Source organism: Mesoplodon densirostris, chromosome 20, assembly GCF_025265405.1.
Source record: "Mesoplodon densirostris isolate mMesDen1 chromosome 20, mMesDen1 primary haplotype, whole genome shotgun sequence".
In the NCBI taxonomy this organism is placed as follows: Eukaryota; Metazoa; Chordata; class Mammalia; order Artiodactyla; family Ziphiidae; genus Mesoplodon; species Mesoplodon densirostris.
In genome coordinates this window covers 24,755,962-24,771,062 of record NC_082680.1, presented here as the reverse complement: position 1 = coordinate 24,771,062, position 15,101 = coordinate 24,755,962, and the positions used below count along the sequence as shown (strand labels likewise).

The window sequence follows — 15,101 nt, the reverse complement described above, 5'->3', positions numbered from 1 at the left end:
ACCTTTCCCCAGAGGGCAGCCCTAATGACTGGACAAAGTGACATACAAAAGCCTAGAGGCTGACCTCCCTGTAATTCAGGACAACTCTGAAGGACCATCCCAGCTCCAGGGCTGGAAGATTCAGCTGAGGACTCTGTGATAAATAAATTCCAGTTCATCCTCTTCCTTTTCAGGCTTCCCGCCCTCGAGGGCGTTCCTAAGAGTACTCCCCAATAAACTCACCGCACTCATATCTCTCTCTGAGTCTGTTTCCTAAGGAACTTGATCTAAGGCAACTCTCTAGACCCATCCTATCATTTTACACCTGAGAAAACTCAAGTGTCTGAAAGGTGAAGTGATTTGTTCAAGATAGCGCAGCTGCTAAGTAATGGATTTGGGAACAGAATTTTGACTCCTGATCCAATTAAGTGCTCTCTTCACCTGGAATATTGGCCCTGACAGCAAAGATCCAGAAAATAATTCCTAAAGGTTGTAGCTTTGTTTCACAGCATGTAAAACATAGCTCCAAATCAAGTCTGAAATATTTTTGTGTCCTTACTATTATTTACCTGAGAGGGTTTTTTGTTTGTTTGTTTTTAATAGGCGGATGATAGAAATGTGTATGATCAGGCCACACAAGAGGGCTGTTCTCTTGCTCTCTGTACACTCCCTGCTCGACCAGTGCCTGCTTCACCCACATCCTACTCACTTGACTGACCTTCCCTCTTAAGCATAGAGGCATACTTGCCCCCTGCCCCAGCTAGTGAGTGTTCTAACCTTTAGAACATCTCTACTATGATAGTTTATCCAAGGCAGGTGGGGGGCATGCTCCTCTACTGGTTTCCCTGGTAACCAATGAGCCAACCTGCAGTCAATTCCCCCTATAACTGGTAGCCTCCCTCTCCTCTCAGGAGCAAAGACCACTGCCTTGTCCTGCCTGCTGTCTGTGCACACAGTAGGGTGTTGCTCCAGGACCTTGCTTCAGACATGTAAGATCCCCCATCCATTAAACCCCTGATGTCACTGTTGCTATCTCTGGGGTCTTTCTTCAGTCTTGAGGTTGGGCAATTACAGGGCTTGCAGACCTGCAGGGTGCAGCCCAACAAAGGGGAGGCTCATCTAAGTAGGATTATGTTCCTAAGACTATAATTTCCAGGAGGGACTGCTTGCCAAGTTCTACAACAGCAGTGGCAAGCCAGAACTGAGAGCCATCAACTTAGACTTGGTTTTTTCATGGCATGGACCTGTCAATGACTCATTCATCAATCAATTTGTCTCCTAGTTTTTAAATATTATTGAGTGTGCTCAGATCGTTAGCTTCAACATGTTTTTTAAAGTGTTTTAAAACTTTTTTATCTGTTACTTTTCTGCATGGAAAGTGTATACCTAGACCTGTGGACAGAAATATTATCTAGATACGATTAATATTTTGGAAATCTCGTTGTCCTTTCAGGTTTGAGTTGTATTACAGAATCATTTTGATATTGAGGTTGAGAAGGGCAAGAATACTTGGTGATGATCTCTAAATTTCAAGGGTTTTACCAGCTCAGAAGTTGCTCTCTCCTACCTCCCAGTAAAGCTTTGGTGCTACGTTCATACTCAACCTTCCTCAGCACTCAGCTACAGGCAGAGAAGCAAAAGCCAAGGAGCAAAGAGGAATTCGTAATTGCACGATGACTGCTCTTCCCATTGCTTGGCCCTTTATTGTATTTAGTGCACTGGGTAGATCGGGTCTTGACTCTCCTCCAGAACCCACTCTCAGGACCCTGTTGACAATCCTCCAGGAAACCACACTGTGCTACAAAGCACCAGTCATCTTGATACATTCAACTTTTGTGATTGTCCTGCTTTTGTTGCTCATACTCCCCAGAGATGTGGGCTTTTTTCCAAATGAATTTAAAATGAAATAACCTGATATAATTTTAAATGGCCTGGCTTGATGCCACAGAGACATTTGGAAATATAAAAAGTAGGCGTTTGGACCTCACTATAGGCAATGTTTTCTTTTTCCAGAAAACAAAATGATTTTAAATTGGGCCATAAAACCAAGTATTTTGTTTATTACATATTATTTTTTTAAATGTTTGACAAGATATAACAAATTTGAACTTCATTACCCTCCCCAAGTGATTCACAAGGACAGCCTACTGATTCTCAATGACATCCTGATCAAAATCATTGCCTTTGAAAAGCATTTGCCGTGACACATTCACCATTGCAGCCATTCAAAGCTCTCTGAAAACATTGAGTCACATATTTTCACAATACGTCTGCGAGGTAAACGGGTGGCCAATATTATTATCCCTCCTCTACCTAAGGGGACAGCCATGTTCTCCAAAGATGCCGTCTCCATTTGGGACATTCTATCTCTACAGAATACTTCTTTCTGCTGACTTCTTGAAGTCATTCTGTGCTCAGGATGGCTTTATCCTTTTCACATTACAGATTTGGAGAGAGGTAACAGGTTTCCAAAAATCCCAGGTATTTCACCCTCAATTTAGTTTTCTAATCAAGATCGAGTTGGTGGCTTTTTTTTCTCTTCCCTAAAAAAGTATTACAGTATTATGCTTACATATTACAGTATTATGACATCAATGACGGGAAACCCATGGCCTCATACTTGCCCCATTTCTACCGTGTTTTAACTGTTAGAAAGGGCTTCAAGACGATAACCTGAAATCTGCCTTTCACATTTCATTCTACCTTCCAGGAAAACAAAGGACAAGGAAGCTCCCTACCTGTTTGAAGGCATTTGCTATTCCTCTACTTTGCTATCCAAGTTAAACGTCCTCCAAGGATTCAACCATAACTCATATGGATGGTGTCGAGACCCTCAGTAACCCAGTTATCCTTTCTGATCAGGATACCAAGTGTCATAGAGTCTCCCTTAAAATATGTTATCCAATATTGAAACCAGTCTTTAAGATACAGTCTAAGCAGAAAAGAGCACAGAGAGACCATAACTTTCCCTGGCAGAGACACTCTAAGACCCGAGATACTAAAGCAATGCGACTGATTTCTTTTTCCTCTGTTGCCTTTAAAAAAAAAGAAAAAAAACATGTTACATTACACGTCAGACATTTCTGCCGCCCCGTCACCAGAGCATCTGGGCATAATTATGCCATACAAGTCAATATTGCTAGCACATGGCAGAAAACTTGGATCGCAGCATTTGTTCTCCTAGGTTGCATCACTTTTCTTTGCTGCTTCTCTATTCTGCCTCAGGTTCAAAGGGGCAGAAACCAGGGAGGAACCCTTTGTCTTTCATGTGTGTGCCAGCACCTCACGGCTCTCAGGAGCCCAGTCCTGTGAAACAGGAGAGTCAGAGACGCTTTGGTCCAGTGCACAGCTGGAGGACTTCTATCTATTCATTATTTGATCCCATTGACTAGCAGAATATTCTAGACCTCTGTGATGAGGTTCTATCTACGGAAAGAAAAACTTCAGCACAGGTTAGGATTGTTGAGATTTCAAGTATTCATCTCATGGACAGAGTTGTCTTGCCATAAAAGATACTGCGTGAACATGATTTTCTTTATTTTAAATAATCTCTTCTTTATAAAATTCCTGACAGTGTCTAAAATAAAAGTGTTTGGAGATGTGACTTTAGCACTTATCTCTGCAGAACTTCAAGAGTGTAATCTCCATTCTCACTCTGTGTTTCTAATACACTTTAAAATCCAATTTTAGGACTCACTGGTTCCACTTTGAATACACTTGTTATACAGTAAATGCACACGTCAGTACAAGTAGTTCCTCACTGTTTTATCTAAAAACCTGATGGCTGGGCTTCCCTGGTGGCGCAGTGGTTGAGAGTCCGCCTGCCGATGCAGGGGACACGGGTTCGTGCCCCGGTCCAGGAAGATCCCACATGCCGCGGAGCGGCTGGGCCCATGAGCCATGGCTGCTGAGCCTGCGCGTCCAGAGCCTGTGCTCCACAACGGGAGAGGCCACGACAGTGAGAGGCCCGTGTACCGCAAAAGAAAACAACAACAACAACAACAACAAAACCCTGATGGCTGAAAGGAAGAAAAACATACCATTTGGACAAAACAGTTTCTGGACATAATATAGGATAAAGGACGAATTATTTGCAAGTTGACTGGCAACTAAGTTCTCAGCTGCCCCATTATAAAATAGGAATATGACCACAGCCTTGGGCTGCCAGAGATATCTTGTAGAAATAGATGTAGATGTTCTGGACACAGTAGGTATTGAGTAATGTTTAGGATTGTAGAGGTGAAAGGAACTTTGATATCACCTAATTCAACCTCTTTTTAAAATTATTATGACATTTATTTATTTATTTCAGTTTGGGTTTTTTAAATTTTTTATTTTTTAGATTTTTATTGGAGTATACTTGCTTTACAATATTGTGTTAGTAGAGTTCCCTGTGCTATACAGTAGGTTCTCATTAGTTATCCATTTTATACATAGTATCAGTAGTGTATATATGTTAATCCCAATCTCCCAATTAATTTTTTTTTTTTTTTTTTTTACGGTACGCGGGCCTCTCACTGCTGTGGCCTCTCCCGTTGTGGAGCACAGGCTCCGGACGTGCAGGCTCAGTAGTTGTGGCTCACGGGCCCAGCCTCTCTGCGGCATGTGGGATCCTCCCGGACCGGGGCACGAACCCTCATCCCCTGCATCAGCAGGCAGAGTCCCAACCACTGTGCCACCAGGGAAGCCCTCCCAATTACTTTTAATTTTAAAATTTTTCTTTAAATCGAGGCCCAGTGAAATTAAGTGATTTATTCAAAGTTATACAGATATGCAATAAACGATCCAGGACTCTAATCAATATTTCCTAATAGCTCCATCACCACTCCCTCTCCTATAACAGCTGCTGCTAATGGTAACTTTCTTTACCTGACCCTTTACAAGTGCTAAAAAGCCTAATAAAACTTTGCAATAATAATTCAGTCCTGCTGGGCCCCCTAGAAGATGATTAAAAACCTTAATAAGATATTTTCTCATGTCTCCTTCTTAAAGTCTTAAGTTTCTTTCTTTGTAGAATCAAAATTGTCTACGGCTCCTTATAACACAACGTAAATAATAATAGGAATTGATGTAATGACAGTAACAATAAAAATAATACTTATAAAGCATTTACAACAATGTTTGACTACAAAGTAGTCAATTATTATTATTATTATCTCATTTAAACATTAAAACAACCTTATGAAATACATAATATCACTTTACAGTTGATGTTACTGAGGCACACAGAGATTTGTGTACCTTTCTCAAGGGCTTATGGCTCAAAAGTGGCAGATTTCACCCTGAACTAAAGGCCTGCATTCCTAGCTGCTACATGAACACCACCAAAAAACAAGACAATTTTCTGAAGATTTTAATAAATAATAGCTAGGAAGAAATGAATGTTCTTGGGAGTTCTGAAACTACTGAGAAGTATTTAAAGATAGTTTTTCAGGTTCTTTATTTGCCTTTTCTGGTTTCTTTAATTGCAATGTAGAATCCTCAGAGTGAATCATATTTATTCTGCAACCACAGATATCAAAGTATCCTCCCATCAAAGTTCAGCTCTGGGAAAAAGCTTTTGCTTCCCAGAATCCCAGATCCACATCTCAGCTTGTTTCAAAGATGCTTTCCCTATTAGTTAGAAGCCTCCACCCATTCCTTTGCTATACACACCTACAGCCCAACTCAGGCTCCCAAAGCTGAATTCCCGGTACACAAAAGCAAGCCCAAGCAAGACAGCTCTCTATTCAACACTTAAAATTCTCTAACAAGCAGGATGGTTTCAACGAAGACAAAGCAAACCCCCAATCAGTGGCTTGCTTCCTGCACCATTTGGAGTTCACCCCCACTTACAGGGCATAATCCTGCTTTCCTAAGGACCATCAGAGGTGAGGCAGTTGGTGCTTCTCCAGTCATAAGTCACAGAGGTGTAAAGACAACTGGACATAAAATCTGTGCGAGCTTTGCATACAATGTGCCTGAAGATACCAGAGGCCTGGCTGAATAACACCAGGAACAGTTTAGGTTGGAAAATTCTTTACAGGGCTTTGACAAAACCTCCTGAAAGACTGATGTTTCAATGAATTCATCCTGTCATTTCCCATCACTTGGCCACTTTACTTTTGTATTAGCACCCCGTTTACACAGTTGCTGCTGTGAGAGGCATAGGGAGAAGATGAACAGTAAAGACCAACAACGGAAACGCTTTCAGGATCAGCACCAGTGAAGTCACGACGACATCATTCAGGGGTGGACTGCATTTCTGGATCCCACCGTGGGCTTCTCAAAGCCCAGCCACATGGGCTCATGGGGAGGCATCTCTGCAATGGCTACCGTCTACCAACCAACTGCTCATGTAGCTACGACGGCAGTCTTAGGTTCCTCAGGATCAGCCGGATCTCAACCCCTCCTATAGATAAACTCAGAATTCTAGATCTGAGAGCCAAAGAGGAAAAAAAAAAAAAAAGAGGAAATGAATCAAATTCCAACAACGGAGTAAAAAAAATGGCTTGTACGCCCTCGAGGCAGAGGCAAAGGAGGAATCTGCACATTGATAACCTATGACTCAGCCTTTTATCACTCAGAGTTCAGAGTTCTCAAATCCCTGTGGGATGGATGCTGCTTCTGTTCCAAAGGGATGTCCTCCCAGGGAGGTAGCTTCTACAAGAGGTGGGTGGGTAAGCCCTGTCTCCGCACTGCTGCATGCTATGGCTGCGTTTTCATGACTATGATTTTCCACCCTATGGGCTCTAAATTCATCTATTTTATTTTTTTTCCCCAAAGGGAAGCCCTTGAGACTCATGTTGGTATCAACAGGAAACCTGGGAAAAAAAGAAAATCAAAGAGGAAACCAAAATACACACAACTAAGAATAGGAATTTCAAGGACATGACTTATGGAAAGGAAAAATTAAAGTTTTGATGAGTTAGTTGGATTGCAGAGGAGGAAGGGTTCAGGGAAGGGTGTGGAGTAGAATGAGGGAAGGGAGGAGAGATCCTCTCTACATAAGAAGCAGAGGTGATCTCATATTTTATGTGGCTTTTTCAAAAGCATGTGGCAAAACCCAACATATTTCTTAATTACTTTACTCTCACAGAAGATTCTTAAGTGAAATGACTGTGCCAAAGGGCTATGCTTAGTTGGGGTTTGGTGTGACCCTCATTCTCAGCTTTCTTGTCTCTCCAGGTTTTGGTCCTGTTTGGATACCAAGGTGGTGGCCTTAAAGCATCTTTGATGTCTGAGGATAGTACATATTCCTGCAAAGTACTTCATCCACTGTTGATATGTACAGATATGAACAAAGTGAGAACGGCTATTATAGAGCAACAGTCTCCGTCGTGTCAGAAAAAGGCACTCTTTGAAAAGATCAAATGGGGCTCATGTTGACTATTTGTTCAGTCTTCTACAACCAGAAGGGGTCTACTGAAGGAAGACCCCATTCAGGATATGCTTCCTTTCATGAGCTGCCCCCAGGGTCACGTCCAATGAGAGCTAGAGGGAACATGAACCAGCAGCAGACGTGATGCCCAGAACTCCACTGGAGAAGATGCAGGGACTACATCTCTCATGCCTGAAGCCAATTGTTTGCAGGATGTAACTTTAGGAGTAAGTCCTAAGACCAATATATGGAATGAATGGATGAAGGAAATGGTGAAGACTTAAAAAAATGTTTTTCCTACAATCGTTCTATCTTAATCCATTTACAAATTATAATTTCTGAGCTATCCATGTCCATGGCTGCATTTAAAAGAATCAAAATGATGGGTACATATACACTTAAATGAGGATTATTCTTGTTTAGTACCAACAAAACTATACATGTTCCATTTTTTAAAGTCTATTATTTTATAATAATAATGCACATATTATATTCAGAAAACCTCTACAAAAAAGGAAATATGTTAATTCTTATTTTAGAATCGGAAATGAGATAGTCACTCAGTAATTGAATTAAAGGAAAATCTTTGGGTACTTGTACCATACCTACAGTCATGGCAGCATTTTCTTTCTACATATAACAAAACATCTTAAAGAGTGAGGCCTAACTTACAAAATTGGAAAAAAAATCAAACGTACAGAAAACGACAGTTAGAAGCAAACTCAATATCTCCATCAAGAAATCCGTGATTTTAAAAGGTACATCAAAAACAAAGCTACTTAGTGGTAGAATAAGATTTAAATATGGATTTATTTGTGAAGGTTTTAAACACTTCATTTACTATGTTTAGCATCCTCAATGATTACTTACTTTGTAAAGTGCTTTAAGGTTATGAGATCACTAGTGAAGCTATTAGTTTCGTTTAAAATAAATTCAACTAAATATTTCTTTCTTCACAGTGCTTCCAGCCCATGGAAATCATTATCAGAGGATGTGGTAGAGAGGGGGGAGAAACCCAAATAACAAAATACCACTGCCGTCAGAGTTTTTTTCACAGGTGGTAAACATGATTCTAATGTTTGTAACCTTACAAGGTTAGAAAGATGGTGATAAGAGCCAAAAGAATCAGCTCATTTGCTAGAGGGGCACATAAAGAGTCGATAGTCTCATTTTACCATTTGCGAGAACGTGGGTGGACTTGGAGGGTATTATGTTACATGAAATAAGTCAGACAAAGACAAATACTGTATGATAGTACTTATACGTGGAATCTAAAAAATACAACAAACTAGTGAATATAACAAAAAAAGAAACAGACTCACAGATACAGAGAACAAACTAGTGTTTACCCGTGGGGAGAGGGAATGGAGGAGGAGGGGAAATATCGGGGTAGGGGATTAAGAGGTACAAATTATTACGTATAAAATAAACCACAAGGATATATTGTACAACACAGGGAAAATAGTCAATATTTTATAATAACTATAAATGGAGTATAACATTTAAAAATTGTGAATCACTATATTGTACACCCATAACTTATAAAAAATTGTACATCAACTATACTTCAAATTTAAAAAAAGAGTTGATATATCTCCCATCTCATAATATGGAACTACTTTTGATTTCCCAGAAATACCATTATCAATGAGCTACAAAATCACATTGCTGCATTTGGGGGAAAAGGTAAGTCATAGTGAGGCTTCTCTTCCTATTGTCTTGGTGATTTATGAGGTCATTTTGAAACTGACTAGTGGACTGAGCTCAACGAGTCACGGTATACAGCATCATTTCATTGACAATAGATATGGGGGTTGTATTTTCCGTGGGCATCACCAAGTGCCAAAGTGCTTAGATCATATGGTAACATGGCACATTCCTGAGAAGACTCATCTCCCCAAGATGCAATATTAGGAGAATGATTCCTCCACTACAACTGCTACCGAAAAAAAAAAAAAAAAAAAAATTAGGCTTGCCAAAACTTTTAGGAAGGAAATTGCTTTTCTCAATGCATTGTAGCAGTATATCACTGATCCAACTTGCCTTTAAGTTGACGTTGTTGATAACCAATATCAGAGTCAACCAACCAGATTACCCAAGGCATTTAAAAACAAGACTATACATGTGTCTTGTATAGTCATAATATGTAACTATGAGATGTGTAATGATGATGTGTTTTTTGAAGTCTAGGTGAGCAGTCTATTTCTGCACGAACATATTCAGGGCCTAACCTCCAAACAAGAAATTGAGAGGGTAAGTCTTGAAATATTTTCCGGAGACAGTGAAAAATAACTAAGAATTATAATAATATGGTACCAGAATTCTTTTTGTGGAGGGAAAAGGCAAAGACCTGTGGAGTGTCTACTAAGTGGTAATCATTGACTAGCTTCATAAATATTTCAAATTTAAAAATTATAACAATAACATGAGGTGGATATTCGTGTTTTTAGTTTATAAATGAGGAAAACAAGATCTAGCAATTTAAAATAGGTTGTTCACAGTCATACAGCTCTTAAGTAGCAGAGCTGGAGTTAGGCTCCTGGGGCTGTGGAAGGTATTATATTTTGCAACTGACATGTACATTAATGGGCAATTTCTGAGATGATAATACTTGATATTAATATTGTATTCATATTTACATTAATAATGTGCATATTATATGCAGAAAGCCTCTACAGGTCCAAGGGTGTAGTAAAGAAAATAAGAATAATATCAAAATTAGTCCTAATTTTCTTCATTAATTCATTAAAGGTAAATAATTTATAAACTCCCCCTTAAGCTTATTTATGTCCTTAACCTTATTTCCCTATGTTCTTTCTTGGTAAAGTACATATTATTTATTATATAATATAATAAAATTTCCTTACGTTTGTTACCTATTAAAGTGGTACTCCTTTTAATTAAAAAAATAAAAAAATTTGAGCTCATAAACATCTCCTGGAATGGTAAAAGTGAACAAGATCATATCCCCCATCAACCTTCTCAATATTTTACAGGCATTGATGATCTTGCTTAGTTCCTGGCTTCTGGGGAAGTGCACGTTTACAGTGTTTTTTGCACGTAGAAGACACTCTTTCCTGCTGATTCTTGCATGTTTATGTCTCTCAACCTTCTCCTCTTCCTAGGCAGTTCTCAGGTTCCCTCTGAAGCTTCTGCCCCAACTCCTTCCTGCATCCCGAGAATGGTTTCCAAGTTTAGCCCTACTGTGCAAACTTTAGGTGACTGTCCTCTTACCCCACGTCATCCGGGAAAGACAGAGCAGAAATTCAAAACCTACGCTTTCCTGCCATAAGCCTAGGCATGACTGGTCCTGTTTCCATCCACATCCCTGCAAACAGGTGCCCAGACTTTACAAGTGATGGGCCTGCCTCTGTCTTCCTCTTCAACTGCATCAGGGAGTGTGTCTTAAGAAATGTATGAGGATGCTCTACAGAGACTCTTAGAGGCCCGATCCCAATTGTCAGGTAACCTGCAGATGTTCCTCAGGTCACAGGCTTAAGAAGAACACTTAAGGGACTTCTCTGGGCCACTAAACTTTCCACCTTCATGTGAAGCATCAGCAGTGCTGGCACCCCTTTTGATCATACCGCACCACTCTTACCTGGGCCTCAAGTGAAGAAGGCGTTACACAGCCTTGTTAATCTGGCCAAGGCTTCCTACCCTGAGTCAGTTGAACTTTATTCCACCGTTCACACAAAAGAGCAAAATCATGCACTAAGAAGGGAGTTTACAGGTGGGAAGAAGTGGGCTGAACAAAAGGAAACTTGATTGACTAGGTGTAAATGGATATTGCAGTTCATAGAGCTTCTCCATTAGTCTGTCATAGAATGGGGCAGGTCTTGCTTTGAGCAAGTCAATCATTGAATAATATATTTTCAAAAGATATTCTGGTAACTAAGTGTGAGATAGATGTATGTAAAGTGCTTTGAAAACTAAAGTCATCTATGATTACAGATAGTACGATATTATGACTAGGTACCATCAGCATATGAAATGCTGACACTCAAGGCAGGGCAGCAAAACAGAGCTTTGGACCAGGGGTAAGGGCACTGGGTTCCAGTCCTGACCTTCCCACGAACATGCTGGTAGATTTGGACAAGTCACTTAACCTCTTGGTGCCATGTCCCCGTATTTTGAAACATTAATAAGATTGTACTTCATGGCCCCACGGGGCTGACTAGTTCTAAAATGTGTGATTCTAAAAGAAGCAGGGGTAGTCTTAAAATATATTTAAAATCTATATTGGTTACATTTTGACTGTCATCAAATAGACAAACTACTCAAAGAGTGAGAACAAATAGTAATGAGATTATTATTTGTTACTATTTGTTACCATTACTATTTGTTACTATTTGATACTATTTATTTCTTACTATTTGTTACTATTTCTTACTATTTGTTACTATTTATTACTATTTGTTACTATTTATTTAATAGATTACTATTACTTCACCATTTGTCAAAAGGCTTCTCTCATTGTAGGAATCCCCCTGCTCAAAATTTTGCCTTCTGTTTTCAGACAAAGTCTCAGTCACCTTAAAATTTCTTAAAGCTTGCCATACCCTGGGCTTCTGCCAAAGACTTCAAAATAGTACAATTTTAGAAGAGTTTTAGAGGAATTTGATCATTTCCCATGTTCCCTTAGAACTTAATGTGTTATCTATACCCTTTAGCATGGCTTGTGTACTCATTTTATTTTTCCTCTTCCCAGTTCTTTTGGGAAGAGCACATGGCCTGAAGAGAGAGGGCAACCCTAAGTCCCGGCCTTGTACAGAAAAATCTAGCATCTCTTCAATTATGTCAGCACAGCACCCTCTACTGCTTCAGGGGGAAAGAAATATTAGCAACTACGAAACACCAGAACAAAACTGAGACATGTCACTCTGCCCAGCTACACAGCGATGGGTAATAACTTCCCTCATTTGTCACCTGAATAGCATTCCTTACAAAAGTACATAGTTACGGTAGAGAAAGATTTTATCTTTTTCATCTTTGTGTTTGGTTTTTTTAATTTGTCTGTCTTATGTTTTGTGACTTCCAAGCTAAGGGGTCTTGTGATTTTACATCTCAAGCCAAAACAATTACAGGCCATCTTGGGAGTAAATGGGTAGTATGAATAAATATATCCGCATTAAGTCTCAATCAGAGACTCAAAGAGGGGATGTTATAGCTCTCAGTGTGTAAAGCCTCTGCTATATTTAACAGAAAACTTCTGCAGACCATGAAAAGGTGCTTCCTCCTTGGCTTTATTTAAATTACACCTATGTTCGGATGGTGATCCCAAAAGAAAGAAACAGATCTTTTAAAAAAATGTAGATCTCCATCTATTTGCATGTACTTTCTCCTGAGTGTTGTTTTGTAAAGCCAGTAAGTCATTAAAAATCAAATCAGAAGCCTTTGAAATGTAATTTATTTCCTATGGGCTCTTAAGCAGAGATGCTTCCAAAGCGAGATGTTTCCTCCTCCACTCTAGAGCTCTTACTTTTTTCCACTGAGAAAATACATTTATAGTATTCTGTGTGGAGAAGAGTCCTAATCAGTCCCAGGAAAGTCTGCTAAATAGCGGAGAGAGAAATCTATGGATAATGTTATAAAATAATACCTAGTCTAGTGTTTTACTTCAGACAGAGTTTACAACTTTGGATGAACATCACATGATTTCCCTAACCCAGAAGCCTGCTGTGTACAAACCTTAATATTGCATTCATTCAAGGAAAGGAGAAAACATTCCCTGAGGAGCTGACCCTGGCAAAGCCTATCTTCGGAGGTTTTCTGATTTCTCTCTCTGAGCCGTTTTCCACCTTCTAGAAGTTTGTCTCCCAGGGCACCTATTCTACCTCAACCCTGCATAGACCCATTCAATCCCAGCTCTCTCAGCTGATTCCACGAATGCGCTTAAAGTTCCTCATGTGTTTTAAAAGAGAACACCTGATCATTCAGATAAATCAGTGGTGAGTGAAGTTTCAAACTGAGGATCAAAGTGGAGGCAGGAAAGGGTAATGTCAGGGCTGCAATTTCAGCAGAGGAACCTTCTGTCATGTTTCTCTAACAAACAATAGTCTATAGGAAGAGGAGAAAGGAGCTTCCTGCCTCTCCAAGTCCAAAACTGAGAGTGAAGATTTGTTTCCCTCCCACCACCATCCTTCAAGGGATGTGTATCTGCTAAGATCTGGGAATTCTCAGTGTCTTTCAAGCTCCAGGACTAGCATCCTTCATGGAGTTTTCAGCATGCATTGCACTTTCATAGCCTTCACAGTCAACCAAACACAACTTACCACATACTTGGATTCTAACTATTCCATTTGGTTAACTGGCTCCCTTTAGCTGTCTTCAAGACAAGATGCCTAATTTCTATTCTTTTCTACATCCTACAGTGTCCAGCAAAATGCAGGGTGCCTACAGGACACTTAGTAAGTACATACATGAAATAATACCTACTGTCATTTGCTTTGTAGAGATGAGAAGACAAACAGCATGCAGAGTTGTATTATTGAACAAATATTGGTTGGGGGCCTATCAGGTGCCACGTACCAAGCTAGGTGACAGGGATCAGTGGTAAACAAGACAAGTGAGTCTTTTCAAAGCATTTATATTCTAGGAATGGAACCTGACCAGAAGACAGACATGTTCGATGTACACACAGCAGAGTGTGGGTAAACCCAGGTGTTGCGACAGAAGAGGGTCACTGAGCCTCATCTGGAATAGAAAGGAAGAGCTTCTTGCAAGAGGTGACATTTAAAGAGAGACAAGGACAAGGAGTCAGAATTAGCCAGGGGATGGTGGGGATGGATTCCCTGCAGGGGCTGAGAAGGGAGAGGGCGGAGTGTGATGGGGCAACAGGTACATCATCTGGGCCATGGAAGGCAGGGGAGGGCAGTGATGGAGGAGCTGAGGCGGAAAGGCATGTTGGACCAAGGCTGCAAGGACCAGGACCCATTGGGGAGCCGGCTCTCTGTGCTAATGAAGAGATAGACCCATTCTTCAGAGGCATGTGCAGGAGAAATATCCTTCCTTCACTATTAGACTTTTGGTCTTTCTATAATGAAGCTGAGTAAGAAGTGGCAAAAAAACTAATGAATCTGTCTGCCTGAAAAGGCCAAGAAGAGATTAATGTTTGACCAGTGGGGAGTACGTGGAAGGAAAAATCATGTAGTAATTGTTTACTTCTGTATTATTGAACGGCTTGACAGAGGTCACTAGAGTGACTGCTTAAGCCAGCCCAGGAAGTTAATTGAACTCCCTGCATTTTCACAGCAGACCAACCATTTTCAGGTTATTGGGAAAAGCGCCATATCAACAGGATGCTAACCAAGGGCTGACTTTTCTAGCTGGAAAGGAGCCTTAGAAATTCACATTTCCATTTTGGGGGTAAGGGAACTGCCGGTCCATGGTAGCTGATTGTGAGCTTAGCTGGTGTGTGAAAACAGACCCCTTCACTCCTGGCCCAATGCCCCTTCCAAAGAGCCATACCGCCTTGTGCCCCTGAGAAGGGTTTTTTTTTTTCACTTAAATCTAGTCTACATGGCACATAGTGAAGTAAAAACTAAACACGTGATCAAACTGATGAATAAAGGGACCCAAAAGGAGGAAGTCATTTTTTAAGCTTTAAAAATAATTGAATTTGTGATGTATATTACAACTCTCACAAGAAAAGGCTAACAAAGACAGATATCACGCATCACTCATATGTGGAATCTAATTTTTAAAAAATGATATAAATGAACTTGTTTACAAGACAGAAACAGACTCACAGATTTTGAAA

At 40.1% G+C, this 15,101-nt stretch overlaps 1 protein-coding gene across 1 annotated transcript in view; it reads right to left on the bottom strand.

The window, feature by feature from the left end:
- The window catches only part of NRG1 (neuregulin 1), a 1,033,559-nt gene that overhangs the window by 407,445 nt on the left and 611,013 nt on the right, over window positions 1-15,101 (bottom strand). The window lies entirely within an intron of this gene.